General features: G+C 37.9%; 1 pseudogene; it reads right to left on the bottom strand.

The window, feature by feature from the left end:
• Window positions 1-14,380: 14,380 nt before the first annotated feature.
• Window positions 14,381-14,499, bottom strand: LOC129904792 (5S ribosomal RNA; annotated as a pseudogene).
• Window positions 14,500-15,540: the final 1,041 nt, after the last annotated feature.

Below are 15,540 nucleotides of genomic sequence, written 5' to 3'. Positions count from 1 at the left end.
ATAAATCATGGATGCAAGATCAATATCATTAAAGCATATAAAAAGTCATGAATACATTAAAACAATTGTCTTATTGGTCAATGCATCAAAAAGAATCTCATAATCATCATAAAAAATCATAACTCACTGAAACTGTGTGGAATATGACCTTTAACCGGCATATAAGAACATGTGAGATAAATCATGAAATCCGATGACTTCTGCATTAATACAGGAGAGGCTTCCTTTCCAGGGCATAATCCATAAGTAACACTTTAACTAGGCTATGTGGATCCACTAGCTTAGATATATTGGCATATGTAAACCTATGCGGGCATCGTAATTTGGGACTTAAAGTTGCTACTAGGGTTCACTTAGATAACTAACTGCATTACCATACCAAGCCCCACCTAAAAGTCCTCTCGGTGCTTCGTCAATATCCCAAAGAAAATTATAAAACATGATCATAAACATCATAGGGAAAGATAATAACTAATATCAATCCATTTTTATAAATCATCATGAGAATAGCTAATTTAGCATCATCATAGTAAAAGAATAGGATTAGCTCATCTGTCATATAACTCATGCGATGTGGGTGTAGTTTTTCCATCATTACATATCTTTGATAATAAACATATTTAGGGGCTTAACTTGCCCTATCTTTAACTTTTCTTAAAATATCATATAATCACCATTCATGAAATTCTTTGCGTAAAGCTTCTTTAATTCATAGAATAAAGCTCTCAAAGAATATAACTTGAAAATCATGATCGTATATAATAAATCATACTTGAAACTAGGATATAATGTGGGTCATTGAAATTCAATATTAAATCATGTAATATGATCTGAATTTTGCATAATTAGACTAATATCATTGAATAATATCTTAATGGAGAAGAACCAATGTAAATCATACAATTAGGGAATTTAATTGAAGAAATAATAAGAGAATTAAGAAGAAATCTTTGCGATTACATGCATGAAAGGTGGAAATGTATAAGTCCCACATACCTTTACATTGATGAATCCTTAATTGACAAGAATGGAGGCTTGAGCTTGACACAATCCCTTGAATTGCTTAAGGAAAAATAAGACCATAGAGAGAAGACTTGAAAGAGAAGGTTTTTTTTGTGATTTTAGGATTATGGAGAAAATAAGAGCATTAGAATACTTTAGGATAGTTAATAGTTAGGAAATTAGTCCATAAAACCTTCCACATTTATTAATGTGGTATAGGGAAAAGACTTAAATAACATCACTTGAAAACTAGACACTTGGGCTCAAGGAGGACCCTCCATGGTCTGTGGTGGTGATTGTGATGAACACCATGGACTTTGAGAAAAATGGGAAATCTTCAGGACCTCCTCAAAGGAGACTATGATGGTCCATGAAGGTCATCACGACCCGTGGTGAGGGTTGTGTTGAAGATCTTGATAGGAGGGTCTGTAGAATGACCACCACAGAGCCCACTATAGTCCGTGAAATTATATACGGATCGTGTTGGGTAGGCGTGGTCTTTACCTTAGAAATAATTTTTGAGGGTTTTATGGAAGGGTAACCACACTCGTAGTGCTCACCAAGGCCCATTGTCCCTTGTCATGCTCCCTTCCTTATAGGATTGAGTTTCAAAATCCTAACCACGGTGGCACATCACGAACTGTGGTGCTCAATACGGTCCGTGATTGTCTTTGCGGTGATCACCTGGTGCCAGAAAGCTGTATTATTTGGAATTTCATCTTTTGTTCTTCATTTTTCGACTTTTTAATTTCCAAGATTTTACAATATCTCCCTTTGGGAATATTGATCCTCAAATGGGACTCAAACTAGCATGAATGGAATAATAAATGAACATAACAGCCCAACATGAATGGAAAAACATCTCGATTATGCATAAGACCTGAAATCTTTAAGTTCAAGGTAAAACAAGACTGAAAAACTCATTTCATGAACATGAATACATATGAACCCATGAGAATAACTGAAACATATAATTTGGGTTGTTTGGATCATGAATGAACAAAATACCTCAACTAGGCACAGAAGAAAAGAGATGAGGATATTGGGTTATAATATCTGTTTCAGCTTCCCATATAGCACCCTCAGCCTCTTGGTTCCTCCATAATAGTTAAACTGAAGCTATTTCTTTGGTCCTCAACTTCTAAATTGCCTATCCAAGATCTTAACTGGAACCTCTTCATATAAAGGACTGTCTTTATCCTAAATGTTGTCAAATGGTATAATAGAGCTACGAACACCAACAAACTCTATCAATAATGAAACATGAAACACCGGATACACCGATGCCAAATATGAAGGCAAATCTAAATCATAAGCCACCATACCAATTCAGCTCAAAATTTGATATAGGCAAACATAGCGGGGACTTAACTTACCTTTATTACCAAAATGCATCACACCCTTCATGGGTGAAATTTTCAAGTAAACCTAATCATTAATCTCAAATTCAAGTTCCCTTCTACTCATATTAGAATAGGACTTTTGTCGGCTTTAAGCTATTTTTAATCTTTGTCTAATGAGTCTAACCTTGTCCATAGCCTAAAATACCAACTGGGACCTATCAACACAACTTCTCCAACCTAGAACCAACCGATAGGAAATCTATACCGCTTATCATGCAATGCCTCAAACAGAGCCATATCAATGATAGAGTGATAACTATTATTACAAGAAAACTATATCAATGGCAAATGATCATCCAATTTCTTATAAAAATAAGGACAAATTCTCTTGAAATATCCTCTAATTTTTGAATGGTACGTTCGGCCTGACAATCCTTTTGTGGGTGAAACCATATACTAAGCTTTACTTTAGTACCAAGATTCTTTTGGAAGGATCTCCAAAACTGAGATGTAATTTGAGCACCTCAATCAAAAATAATATATAATGGAACACCATGAAGCTAAACCAACTCTCGTATATAAAATTTAGCATAGTCCTTAGCTATATATGAACTCTAATAGAAAGAAAATGAGTTGACTTAGTCATTGGGTCAACAATCTCCCAAATAGAGTCATGTTGCATACGAGTACGAGGTAAATCAGTGACAAAGTTCATAGTAAAGGCTTTCCACTTCCAAGTTAGAACCTTAAGTCTTGAGCCAATTCTCTCGTGTTTTGATGATCAACTTTCACTTGTGACAATTTGGACACTTAGCCATGAATTTTGCAATATCCCTTTTGTAATGACCCTTCAGGTCTTTTTTAATTTAAAGCATTTATTCTGTTATTTAGATCATTCTTGTAGCGACTCCAAGTCTTTTCTGACTTGCTGGCACTGAGTGTCCGATTGCCTGGTCATTCGTTAGTGTTTTTGGACCATTTCCCTATTTCTGACCCTTCAAAACTTGAAAAGTTCACTTTGATCATAACTTCAGGAAAGGTACCTCAGAACGGAATTCTGATAGTTTTATGAACTTTGAAATAGAATGAGTATAGAGGTAATCAATACGATCTTAGGACCATTTGGCACTTTTGCCTTTGAAATTTGGCTTATATTTGAATTTGGTCAACATTCTTGAAAAATATGGTCAAATGAAAATTTTGACAGTGCCTTTAGCTTCAAAATATCAAGTTTTGTCTAGAATGACCCTTTGTTCTCTTCTCGAGGCTTCCGGTCTAATCTTGAGGCATGTTGTCAAAGTTGGCTCAATATGGCACTTAGGTGTGGGAAACACTTTAAGTCGTAATTACCTCATATGGAAATTTTGACTGCTTTATTGAGTCTTGAAAATCTAATTAGGTGGGGTAGCATATCTCATTTGCATGCACGGGATTCCGAATGAATCCCGAGTGCCCCATTAGAATACTTGAACTTTATAAAACTCAGTTTTTTTGTTGACATCAGGTGCAGGGATATTTGTTCTACATGATCGTGGGCCTCGCCCCTGGCTACATTCGTGGAAGTACAGGAAATTTCTCTCTATGTTCGTGGAGTCGTGGTTGCGTTCGCGGAGGTATGTCTCTTTTGCCTCTGTGTTCGCAGAGCCTTGGTCACGTTCATGGAGGTTTAAGTCTTTTTCCTCCGTGTTCGTGGGCTTTTGGCAGCATTTGCAAATGCCAAGCTCACTGATTTCCCCATTTACAAGCTATTTAGGCCGTATTCGCGAAGGCCAATATCATGGTCTTTTAAAAAAGAGCCAGGATGATTCAGCATCACTTCTAAACTGCCAATTTCGATTTCTCCTCCATTTCTCAACCAAAATTAATGATTTAAGGCTCCAAATGCAAGAGAATTTCTTGGAGAATCTAACAGTGACTTGAAAACTTGAAGAGATGCTTCGTGTGAGGTAAATTTATGTAATTAGCTTCTGGTCTAGTCATTTTTAGATTGATTTTTTGTAGAAATTTGGGAGATTTTATCTTGATCATATGAGTTCCATTTTTACCATTGTTTAGGCTAAGTTTTGGATTTTTTTCACAAGAAACATCGTGGTATAATTGTTTTTTTAGTGGGAGATTTTATTTTTCACTAATCGCTGATCAAAGTTGCTACCATTTCCACCTTTTAAGATCAAATTATGAGAATTTAGTTACAAGATAATAATACATTATTTTTCCACCCCTAATTGTGTTTTAACTTTATCTTTGAGCGTCGGGTGCTTTTTAGAACTTATTTTTGGGGTCAATTCAAAAATTTTAGACACGGGGTCCCGCACTTCCTATTTTAGACCACAAAATTGGTCTGTATTTAAATTTGATAATTTTAGTATCATAACAACTGTATTAGTGTCGTGATTCTAGTATTGATAGAGTGGCAGCATTCGGAGGCTGCCCGAAAGTGAAAGGCTCCAATTTTGCTAGTTGGAGCGTGCGCGGTCGGCCAATTGGTAGGCTACGGTTCCTCCCCATTAGACTAAGCATGTTTAGGAAATTGTGTATTAAATTGTATGAGTTTGGAGGAGTTTGGGTGTCGAGAATGCTAAATTCCTAGATTTCATTCCCTATGTGTTTTTTTTGAGAAATTATTAGACTATGTAAGCATGACTCCTATTAATGTTGATCATCCTTGCCTGTGGTTATATGTTTGAAGCATGTTGGGCCTTAGTATAGGCTTAGACTAGTGATTTTCTTAGACTTGGGCGACTTGTTTTCGTTGGGCCTTAGAACTTCTCTAACGTAGTTTTAGATAGTTTGCTCCATGTAAACTGATATAACAGACTTGAGTCTGATAGTCTGATCTTTAGCTAGATGGTAACGCAGCCGCTGACCTTACCTCTATAATTCCCTATTCTCCTATCGGTCCTGTATCTCTTGGTTCTTTATTCTTAGGAGTCTTCTCAATGATTCAGGTTATATTTGGTTTGGGCTGGAGTAGTACATTGCTGATACTCGATTTAGATGTACTCTTTGTGACGCTCGGTTGGTCGCTGATTCTAATTTGGTTCACTCCCCTAGCTACACTTACTAGGTTAAAGTTTGTGGTCCAGCTTACTTGTATTCGGCTACTTAGCTATAGTTACCCGGTTTAGGTCCATGGTCTAGTTTAGTTTTGATCAGGCTCCTTAGCTACAGCTGCCCTATCAAAGTCTGTGGTCTAGCTTACCTGTGTTTGACCTTTGGCTACAATTACCTGGTTGAAGTCTGTGGACTAGCTTACTTGTGTCGACTCATTAGTTACAGCTACCTAGTCGAAGTCCGTGGTCCAGCTTACACGTGGTTCAATTCTTGATTCACTGATGAATCTTTGATTTAATGTCTTCATCTACTCTCAGGTTTGGGTTTAGGTATTAGTGTCTGGAATGGTTCGATTCAAGTACGGGAGATGGCGATTTCCTTTTGGCTCCGTTCATTTTCCTTCAGTTATTCTTGCATCCATGCAAGTGCTTACTCTTTACTTGTGCACAAGCATACCTGCAGGGTTTATGGGAGCCCAGTGGATTTAGTTAGATTCTTTCACTTTGTTTGTTAGTACGCTTGTGTATATACCTACATTTACTTCTTGTCCTATCTTTTGTTGTGATCTTTTACTCGTACTTCAGTTTATTTTTTATTATCGCGAGACCAATGATGTATCTCCCCATACTCATTTTACCCCTATGAATATCGGCTGAAAGCTAGAGGTGGGCTACCCCGAATGGAAAAGGGGTCAGATAAGTATTCTTTTAGGATGCAAAACAATTGGAACTTCTCTTTCTATTACTATTATGCAGGACTTGTTGCCCTCAGTATCTATGTTCCAAGAATTACTCACATGTATGATTACATGCTCGGACATAAAAAGAAAGCTCTCTCCAATTCGAAAAAGGAGTAGACTTGATTGAAATGTAGCTGTTGGAGATTGCATTTATGGAAGCAATTTTAAGCTTAATCAATGTATTTCAAACTGTTCAATATTTTCTTATTAATTTAGCCAATAGAACAATTTGCATTAAAAAAATAAAATAATGCTTCTCAAAGTTTTTCTACTGGATTTTTCTTATTTTCTTGCAGCTTTTGTTGATGTTCTTGGATAACACTCGATGAAGATTTAAGCTTTAAATTCTATGCCTATTTTCTGATCATTCTTTAGTCAAGGCACAAGTTTAGAAGAAGATGCTCGAGCTCTCTATTATTTTGCTACAAATGTTATCTAAAACTTGATATCATAGTCTAGCTTGGATGTGATCCAATTTATTGTAATTAATCGCACTCTATATATCTATCTTCTTTTCTCTATATATATCATTTTATGTATCAAAATTTATAATAGCAATTTGATATTTATTGAATTATATATGTAGTCAATCTAGGAAAAAAATTGTTATTTCTAGTCTGTAAAGGTCAATCTAGTACCAGACTTATTGCTCGTATCTAATAGATAAGCTAGGAAGAGAAATGATGCTCGTCTGTAAAGTTATTCTAGGGTGAAGTCATTGATGGTCACTACAACAATTTCAGTTGTTCTCGACTCTAAAGCTATTCTAAGACCAAGTCTTTAATGGTCGCTAAAGATACTAGGACCAAATTTGAGCTCTATTTGAGACCAGAAATGTAATCTTTAAAAAGACTTAGTGACCAGATTTGTTCCCTGTCCCAAAAAACATTAAAGACCAGTTCTTTTGACCCTTCATTTTTGACCAATAGTGATAGAGTCTTGAAGGACCTATGATGACCAACTATTTCAGATCTCACATGCTCTTCTTGGATTAGATTTGGAATTTCAGGCATCAGATTTCCCTTCCTAAGAGGCTATTGTTCTTGTAGTATTAATAATCTTACATATATAAGTAGGTAGACCCCAGGTCTAATAAAGCATATGCAGGCTGATGAGAGATGTAGATCATACCTGTGAAGATGGCATCTGAAGCCTCCACCTCTAGCATCCCTGAAAAAGCATACATGTGACGTCCACCTCGATGACCAGACATGCTCTACTAAATCCCACCTCGAACATCCTGGGACCACCCAAGCCGCCCTGAGCAACACCTCTTGTAGACTGAACTGGAGCCTTGGGGGCCTGAACCTGTTGGTCCTACTGTCTAAAATAAGGTCGAACCCTATGAAACTCTTTAGAAAAGTGACCAAACTCGCCACACTCATAACCACCTCTGCCAGAACTGACCTGCTAAGATGGGTCGGCAGAACATGACTAGCCACCACGGCCTGAATACCTTGAGTGTGCACCCCGAGGAGTATGAACTGAAGCTGGAACCATAGGATCACTAGCACCTGTAGTAGTGCCACCATATGTAAGCTGAAGGGCCGCCTGAATCGGCCTAGGCGGCTGAAACTATTTTGGGTAACCTCTACCCGAAAATACCCTACCACAAGACTGAGACCCATTAAAAGCTCCCTAACAGTGGGGCCCTTTGTCACTGCACCCATAAGGCTCGTGACGGATCCCTTCAATGGTGCGTGTATAATTGACTATGTGTATAAATGACTTGCTCGATGCCACAATCTCCTCCGTAGCCAACCATAGTTGTAAGACCTAATAAGTGGAAGAGTCGAAATGAAGGAACAATTTATTAAAATGGGATGAAATTAGTTTCTACAACTAACTATATGAGTAATAGAGGAACCTACGAGTTGTAGGACTGACTTAGAGGACTCACCATGATGCCTGGAAATTGGACAAGGTGAAGAAGGTATTTATGAGTCCATTTGACAACTCGTATAATTTTGGACAAGTCATAGAAAAGACACGTCAAAAAAACTTCAGAGACTTCAAACTTGCAGGATTTCCAAACCCTGCAAGACAACTCGATTTTGTGACTCATCATCAAGACTATGACTCATAGAAATGAGTCATAGAGAAACTCCTGATGGTTTGTCCATCCTACAAGACGAGCCTATTTATGACTCGTAGACGAGACTACAACTCGTAGAGATGAGTCATAGAATGAGTCCTGAGGGCCAGTTCTCAGGGTCTTCCTCAGACCCTGCCAAATGAGTCGCTATTATGACTCATCGACTCTTCTACGAATCATAGGAAAGACTCATGGGGTCACTTCTGCCCAGATTTTTAAAGGGGCATTTTAGTCTTTTCTTGCATTTTAACACCAAAGTGTGGTCGTTTTGAGGATGGAGTTGAATCTATCTAAGGACCCTAAACAACTAAAGGACTTTTAAATGGGCTGGTCGCTTAAGAAATCCGCACCCCAGGGGTGGCCTTCAATAAAACAACCCCTTTCTCAGAACAATGACCATTACTTAAGCTGCCAAGGGTCGCAAAAGCGACTGCACTAGTGGCATATAGCAGAGTTTTGATCATTAGGCTCACAACTTGAAATCGCCCCTTGGAAATTATTCGAAGTCTAAACAACACAAACCAAAAGTGCAAACAACTTCTAAATGGCATTCTAGACTCAACGAAATTGAAGCAATGATGAATGGGGGTCGTCTAGTCTAAATGTTGACCAAAGTCAACACTAAATCAATAAAACTCATAAAACACGCAAACGGCCAACAAATCATTCTAAGCACCTCGAGAACCAAATCAAAGGTCGTTCTAGACCAAGCTTGGCATTCTTGAGCTAAATGTGCTGTTGAAGTTTCGATCCAAACATGTTTTCCAAGGATATTGATCAAAGTCAAACTTTGGCCAAAACTTTAAAGTTAAAAAGCCTAATCACAAAAAGTTAAAACCAAAACTCAAAATCCCAAACCAACATATATTCTAGACCAAAATGACCCTTCCAAAGCTGATGTAGCTGAAGAAATCATCATCCAACATCAAAATCTCCAAATGTTGATTCAAGTCAACTCTTTTAAGTCTTAAGCATTAAAAATGGCCAAATCACCTAAAAACTCAACCAAACACCTTGGGAAGCGTGCCAACCACCCCAACAACATATAAAAGTTACAAGGAAGCTACAAAAAAGGGTAAAATGGAAAAAACACGCAGAAGCACAGAAATGACCCTAAGGGTCATTACAACATCCACTACTAAAAGGAATTTCATCCTTGAAAGTAAAAGAAATGAATGTACCTAGAGTCTCAAAAAGGTGAGGATATCAGGTTTGGATATAGAGATCAGTCTCCTAATGTCACGACCCAACCCCATGGGCCACGACTGGGGTCCAACCTGGACCCCCGTATATGTATCTATCAGATATAGGAACCAAACACATGAACCCAGTGGGTGCTAAAATATTCATACACATATAACCTCTTTCATTTGCATTATGTCATAAAAGGGAAAGCCAGCCGACAAGACTGTCATAACTTAGTAACATTTACAACACATCTTACAACTATAATTGCACAAAACTCACACATTACCTACATACACATGTCTACAGACCTCTAAGAATAGTAATGGTAACATATGGAGGGACAGGGCCCCCGCCGTACCCCTGAATAAACAAACATATATATATATCAAATGACCCATATCAAAGGTTAGGACCTGGAATAGTGGAGCACTTCCAACATCGCTGTGTGGAAACCCTAAGCTGGCAAATCTCCAAAATGGACATTTGTACCTACGGGCATGAAATGCAGCCCCCCGAGGAAAGGAGGGTCAGTACGATATATGTACTGAGTATATAAATTATAAAACATCATAACTGAGACAGCAACTAAAATAGGGGTGTAGGGGGCAAGTATAACATTTAGCCATCTACCGTACCTGAATTTTATAAAATAAAGGCATACATGCTATCATTGCGTACTATATTCGGCCTTACTCGTAAGCAAGTAGGTGATGCATCTACTTGGAAGCAAGAAGGTGATGCACCTACTTGGAAGCAAGCAGGTAACACACCTACTTGAGGTGGGTCCCACGCTGCCACGTGAAGGATTTGGATTGGATGTATGGATGAGATGGCGCCCTAGTGGGCTGCCACGTGTCACCCCTAGGGGATTCCATATGTCACCTCCTAGGAACACATATATACATGTATATGTGACTTATACTTCAGTTCACACTCTTAAAACTACAGCAAACAAAAGTCAAGAACAAACCCTAGAACAAGAAAGAAATATGTGACGGCTAGGAGGAAAGAAAATAGGTACGTCCCGATTTTGTTCCATAAATTAATTATATAAGGTATTCCTCGACTAATTGGAGGTTTTAATGATGTAAATTAACCATTTGGGGCAGAAATATAGGGCTGGAAACAGCCATCAAATCTCAGCCGCGTAAAGGAGTTTCCGAAGTTAATTTTTAGCAAGTTTGGGAAGCCGTTTGTTAAGGTATGGATTGGTTATCTTGTCCCACGTATTGGTAAGAGGTTGGAAATGGTATGAAGGTGTGAATTATGTAAAACCATGGATTGGAGTAGCACCAAACGGATAACAAGTAGTTCGCGTGATTTCAACAAGTTTGAAGAGTTTCCGAGTTGCAATTTGGCAATTTTGGCTAATTTCGGGTAAGGTAAGGTTTCTATTTTCAATTGGGACATTGTGATGTTGTTATGGAGTTTGTTACATTCCCTATAAGTTTCTGGAAATGTTAAAATGTCATAGTAATGCTTGACGTTGAAGACAATCTAAATTAGAGTCGCTATAGTTAAATTGTCATCGGAGTAAAGTGTTGTGCTTATGGTGTGCTGCTGCAGGTTTGTGGGTGGGTGTTTCAGGGGGTAAAAGTGTTATAAAAGAGGTGTGGAAGATTTTATTTTCAACCACACAACCCCTCGTTTCATATAATTAAAGTCCTTGCGAAATAAAGACTAAAAACCCTATTTTGGTGTCGTAATTTTCAGCAAGTTGTTTGGAGCTTATGTTGTGTAATGTTGCCATGTTTTGTGTGTATATGAGCTGCAGGTTATTTTTTTTGGTTGGCTGTAGTACTTGGGGATGTTATTGTAAATTCAGATAGGGTATGTTACAGAGGAGGTGCTGCCCAATTTTCGTTAACGTCTTAGCCAATTAAAGAACTAGTTGAGAAGATGAGCAGGGAAATAGGTTCTATGAATACTAAGGTACAACTTAAGATGTTTGAAAGTCAAGAGTTGTTGATATTCATATTGCTTCCATTTTAAATAGGTTCGGAGGACGACGACACGAAGATGGTTAAGAAAAGTCTGTAAGAGGTATGTGAAGCTACCCTTTCTTCTCTTTTTGGCATGTCTTAGATGTAAGTATTATGTATGTGAAATTGGGGAGTTATTCTATTCGTAAATCTCCAAGTACATTTCATAATTCTTATCCACTTTGTGATGGTAGAACTCCTGTAATAGTTGAGCTATTGCCTGTTTAAGGCTTTTATAGGATAGAAGGTAATGTATGTAAAGCTAACGTTTCCTTCTTTTGGCATGTTTTGTCATATGTATGTAAGTCTTATACTTTCTTTTAGCATGTATTTGGAATAAGTATGTAAATCTTATTCCTTTTCTTATCATGATTTGACATAAGTATATAAAGCTAATCTCCCTTTTCGGCTTGGGTTTTACGAAACAAGTATATGTCTTTCATGTGATTCCAAAGAAGTTTCTATACTTAAAGCCACTAGGATGAATAATTTCTCGACTTCCAAAAGATATTTTGTTATGCCTTGATACGTGTATATGATTCTCAGAAGTTCTAATTTTGATATAACTCATAGTGAATTTCATAAGGTACTTGATATGACTCTTGTCTCGATTTTGAACAAAAGCTCATTTTGATTATTCTGTCAAGTCTCAGACATGATTTAAATTGTATATATTTTCTCACTACTCCACTTGTGGATACCTCAATGCTTCCTTTACCGAGTTCGGGCCAGGTTTTGTTATCATGCGTACTTCTCTGCATTATCCATCATGCCCCAACGTGAGGGGGAAGGTACGACCTGTACATAGGAATTGTGGAGTTATGATGTGCCACGTACACATATGATACGCAAGACGACAAGGCTATTGTAACATAAAAACATTTAAAATATGTCGTATAGGCACAACCAATAGCTCAACTATTACAGGAGTTCTACCATCACAAAGTGGATAATAATTACGAAATGTACTCGGATATTTACGAATGGAATAACTCCCCAATTTCACATACATAATACTTACATCTAAGTTATGCCAAAAGAGAAGAAAGGGTAGCTTCACATACCTCTTATGGACTTTTCTTAACCACGTTTGCGTCTTCGTCCTCCGAACCTATTTAACATGGAATCAATATGAATATCAACAACTCTTGACTTTCAAACATCTTAAGTTGCACCTTAGTATTCATAGAACCTATTTCCCTGCTCATCTTCTCAACTAGTTCTTTAATTGGCTAAGCCGTTAACGAAAATCAAGCAGCACCTCCCCTCTAACATGCCCTATCCGAATTTCCAATTACATCCCCAAGTACTACATCCAACCAATAAAAATAACCTGAAGCTTATATACACACAAAACATGGAAACATTACACAACATAAGCTCCAAACAACTTGTTGAAAATTACGACACCAAAATAGGGTTTCTAGTCTTTATTTTGCAATGCCTTTAATTATACGAAATGAGGGGTCATGTGGCTGAAACCAGAAGTTTCCACACCTCTTTTATAACCCTTTTACGCCCTGCAACACCCACCCACACACCTGCAGCAGCACGCCACAAGCACAACACTTTACTCCGATGACAATTTAACAATAGCGACTCTAATTTAGATTGTCTTCAATGTCAAGCATTACTATGACATTTTAACATTTCCAGAAACCTATAGGGAGTTTAACACACTCCATAACAACATCATAATGTTCCAATTGAAAAGAGAAATCTTACCTTACCCGAAATTAGCCAAAATGGCCAAATTGCAACTCAGAAACTCTTCAAACTTGCTGAAATCACGTGAACTACTTGTTATCCATTTGGTGATGATAAAAGCCATGGTTTTACATAATTAACACCTTCATAACATTTAAAACCCCTTACCAATATGTGAGACAAGATAACCAAGCCATACCTTAACAAACAGCTTCCCAAACTTGCTGAAAATTAACTTCGGAAACTCCTTTACGCGGCTGAGATTTGCTGGCTGCTTGAAGCCCAATATTTCTGCACCAAATGGTTAATTTACATCATTAAAACCTCCACTTAGTTGAGGAATACCTTATATAATTAATTGACGGAATGAAATCCGGATGTACCTATATTCTTTCCTCCTAGCCGTCACGTTTTTCGCTCTATTTCTAGGGTTTGTTCTTGACTTTTGTTTGCTGAAATTTTAAGAGTGTGAACTGAAGTATAAGTCACATATACATGTATATATGTGGTCCTAGGAGGTGACACATGGAATCTCCTAAGGGTGACACGTGGCAGCCCACTAGGGCGCCACCTCATCCATGCATCCAATCTAAATCAACCACATGGCAGCGTGGGACCCACCTCAAGTATGTGTGTCACCTGCTTGCTTCCAAGTAGGTGCATCACCTTCTTGCTTCCAAGTAGGTGCATCACCTACTTGCTTCTGAGTAGGTGCTACGCCTCCTTCCGCCTCTTCCGTGGGTTCGTAATCTCGTCTTACTTTAAGAACCTATATATTCCTTGCTACTTAATCTCGACGTGTACTCAAGTAGCTTAAGTACGTAAGACATCCATGTTGGTAGCTTATGCAAGTAGATCAGGACCTACGACTCATTACTTGGCCTCTAACTCCTTCCAGATTCTTATAACCCTATTTCCAATCTTCCTCATTATGCGGTATCTCATTCTCCCCTCCTTAGATTTGTTTGATAGTGTTATAGATTATCTGACTCACATGACAACTTCTAAGAAACCTAAGAGTCTTCCCAGAAACTTAAGAAGCTTAAGAAGCGTTCCAAGGTACCAAAGTACGGAGTGTAACATCATTCCCCCCTTTAGAACATTCGTCCTCGAATGTGAACCAAAAACCTTCCTCCGGACCTTATAACGACTATACGGAGAGTTCCTCTATCCCGTTGCTATAACATATACTTTCATCGAGAAATCAATATCAAACTTCCAAAGGTTAGGATTACTTGTAGACATAGGGAATAGGTGCGGATACTTATGTTTTATTTGCTCCTTCGCTTCTCGAGGGGGTCACCCATCCTAGTACTACTATTGCCCAAGCACGCTTAACTTCGGAGTTCTAATGAGATACGGTACGTTAGTGCTGGTATGATCAAATCCATCCCTTATGGGATCACGATTGAAGTTTAAGTTTTCACATTAACACGTCATAATGTCGGTTGGGTTCATCTCACGCTTGTATATCTCATATCCACTTCCCCCCTTTAGAGTGTGTCCATGTCATTGTCTATTTGTGTTCAACTTTCCAAATGCATATGATTCTTTTCCACATATTTGGTATACTGCACCATATTCATATGTTCCTTTATGTCACCTATACTTTAGGTTGCCCCCGTATGAAACCTTAATACAATCATGAGGTGCTTTAATTTCTCGATATATCGTATAAAATTTGATCTGATGATTGGTACTCGAGTAGTATCCTTAAGGTAGCAATGCATTCAAGCCATGTTCATTCTAAAATGTTCAGCCCCATGTATCACCCTTTAATTTCTTTTAGAGGACTTTAATTGTCACTCCGCCTTTTAGATCTTAACCCTAATCCTTAGGGTTAGTTATCCAGTAACGTTGGAGTTTCCTCCATACACTAACTTTACACAGCTGCTCTGTGACCTGTCTATCATTTCCATTATCATATAACCTTTTCGAAATTTTCTTTACCGAACTTAATGAGTCTTTATTATTGTTTCTATAGCTCACCTTTCCGTTTCACACCTATCTTTACATTCTTATCACATGGATCACGTCATATCCTTGGTTGCTGCCTCACTAGGCTTTACTGATTTCCATAACGATCCTCATAATATTCACATTATATCCTGTTCATGTTCAACCCCATAGTTTAACACTTCTCAACCTTTTCATGATTCCTACTAAGGCTTAATTGCACTCGGTGAAGTAAGCGTACTTAATCTTCTACCCTTCTTAGTCAGTCTTATCCTTAATATCTCACAAACGGTCTTATTAATACTTCATATCCATCACCATTCTTTTTCCCTAGTACTCTTATCTTAATCATACTGTTACTTCTTTTAACCATAGTTCGTCACATTTTATCACTGTGTATCAATTCAATCGGTGCCTTAGTATATCGTTCTATCTAGATCTACCCGTCTTCTCTAAATCATCTCTTAGGATCAC

The sequence above is a fragment of the Solanum dulcamara genome, chromosome 9, assembly GCF_947179165.1.
Source record: "Solanum dulcamara chromosome 9, daSolDulc1.2, whole genome shotgun sequence".
In the NCBI taxonomy this organism is placed as follows: domain Eukaryota; kingdom Viridiplantae; phylum Streptophyta; class Magnoliopsida; order Solanales; family Solanaceae; genus Solanum; species Solanum dulcamara.
Note: the sequence above shows the minus strand (reverse complement) of the source record. Positions and strands in the feature narration are given on the sequence as shown.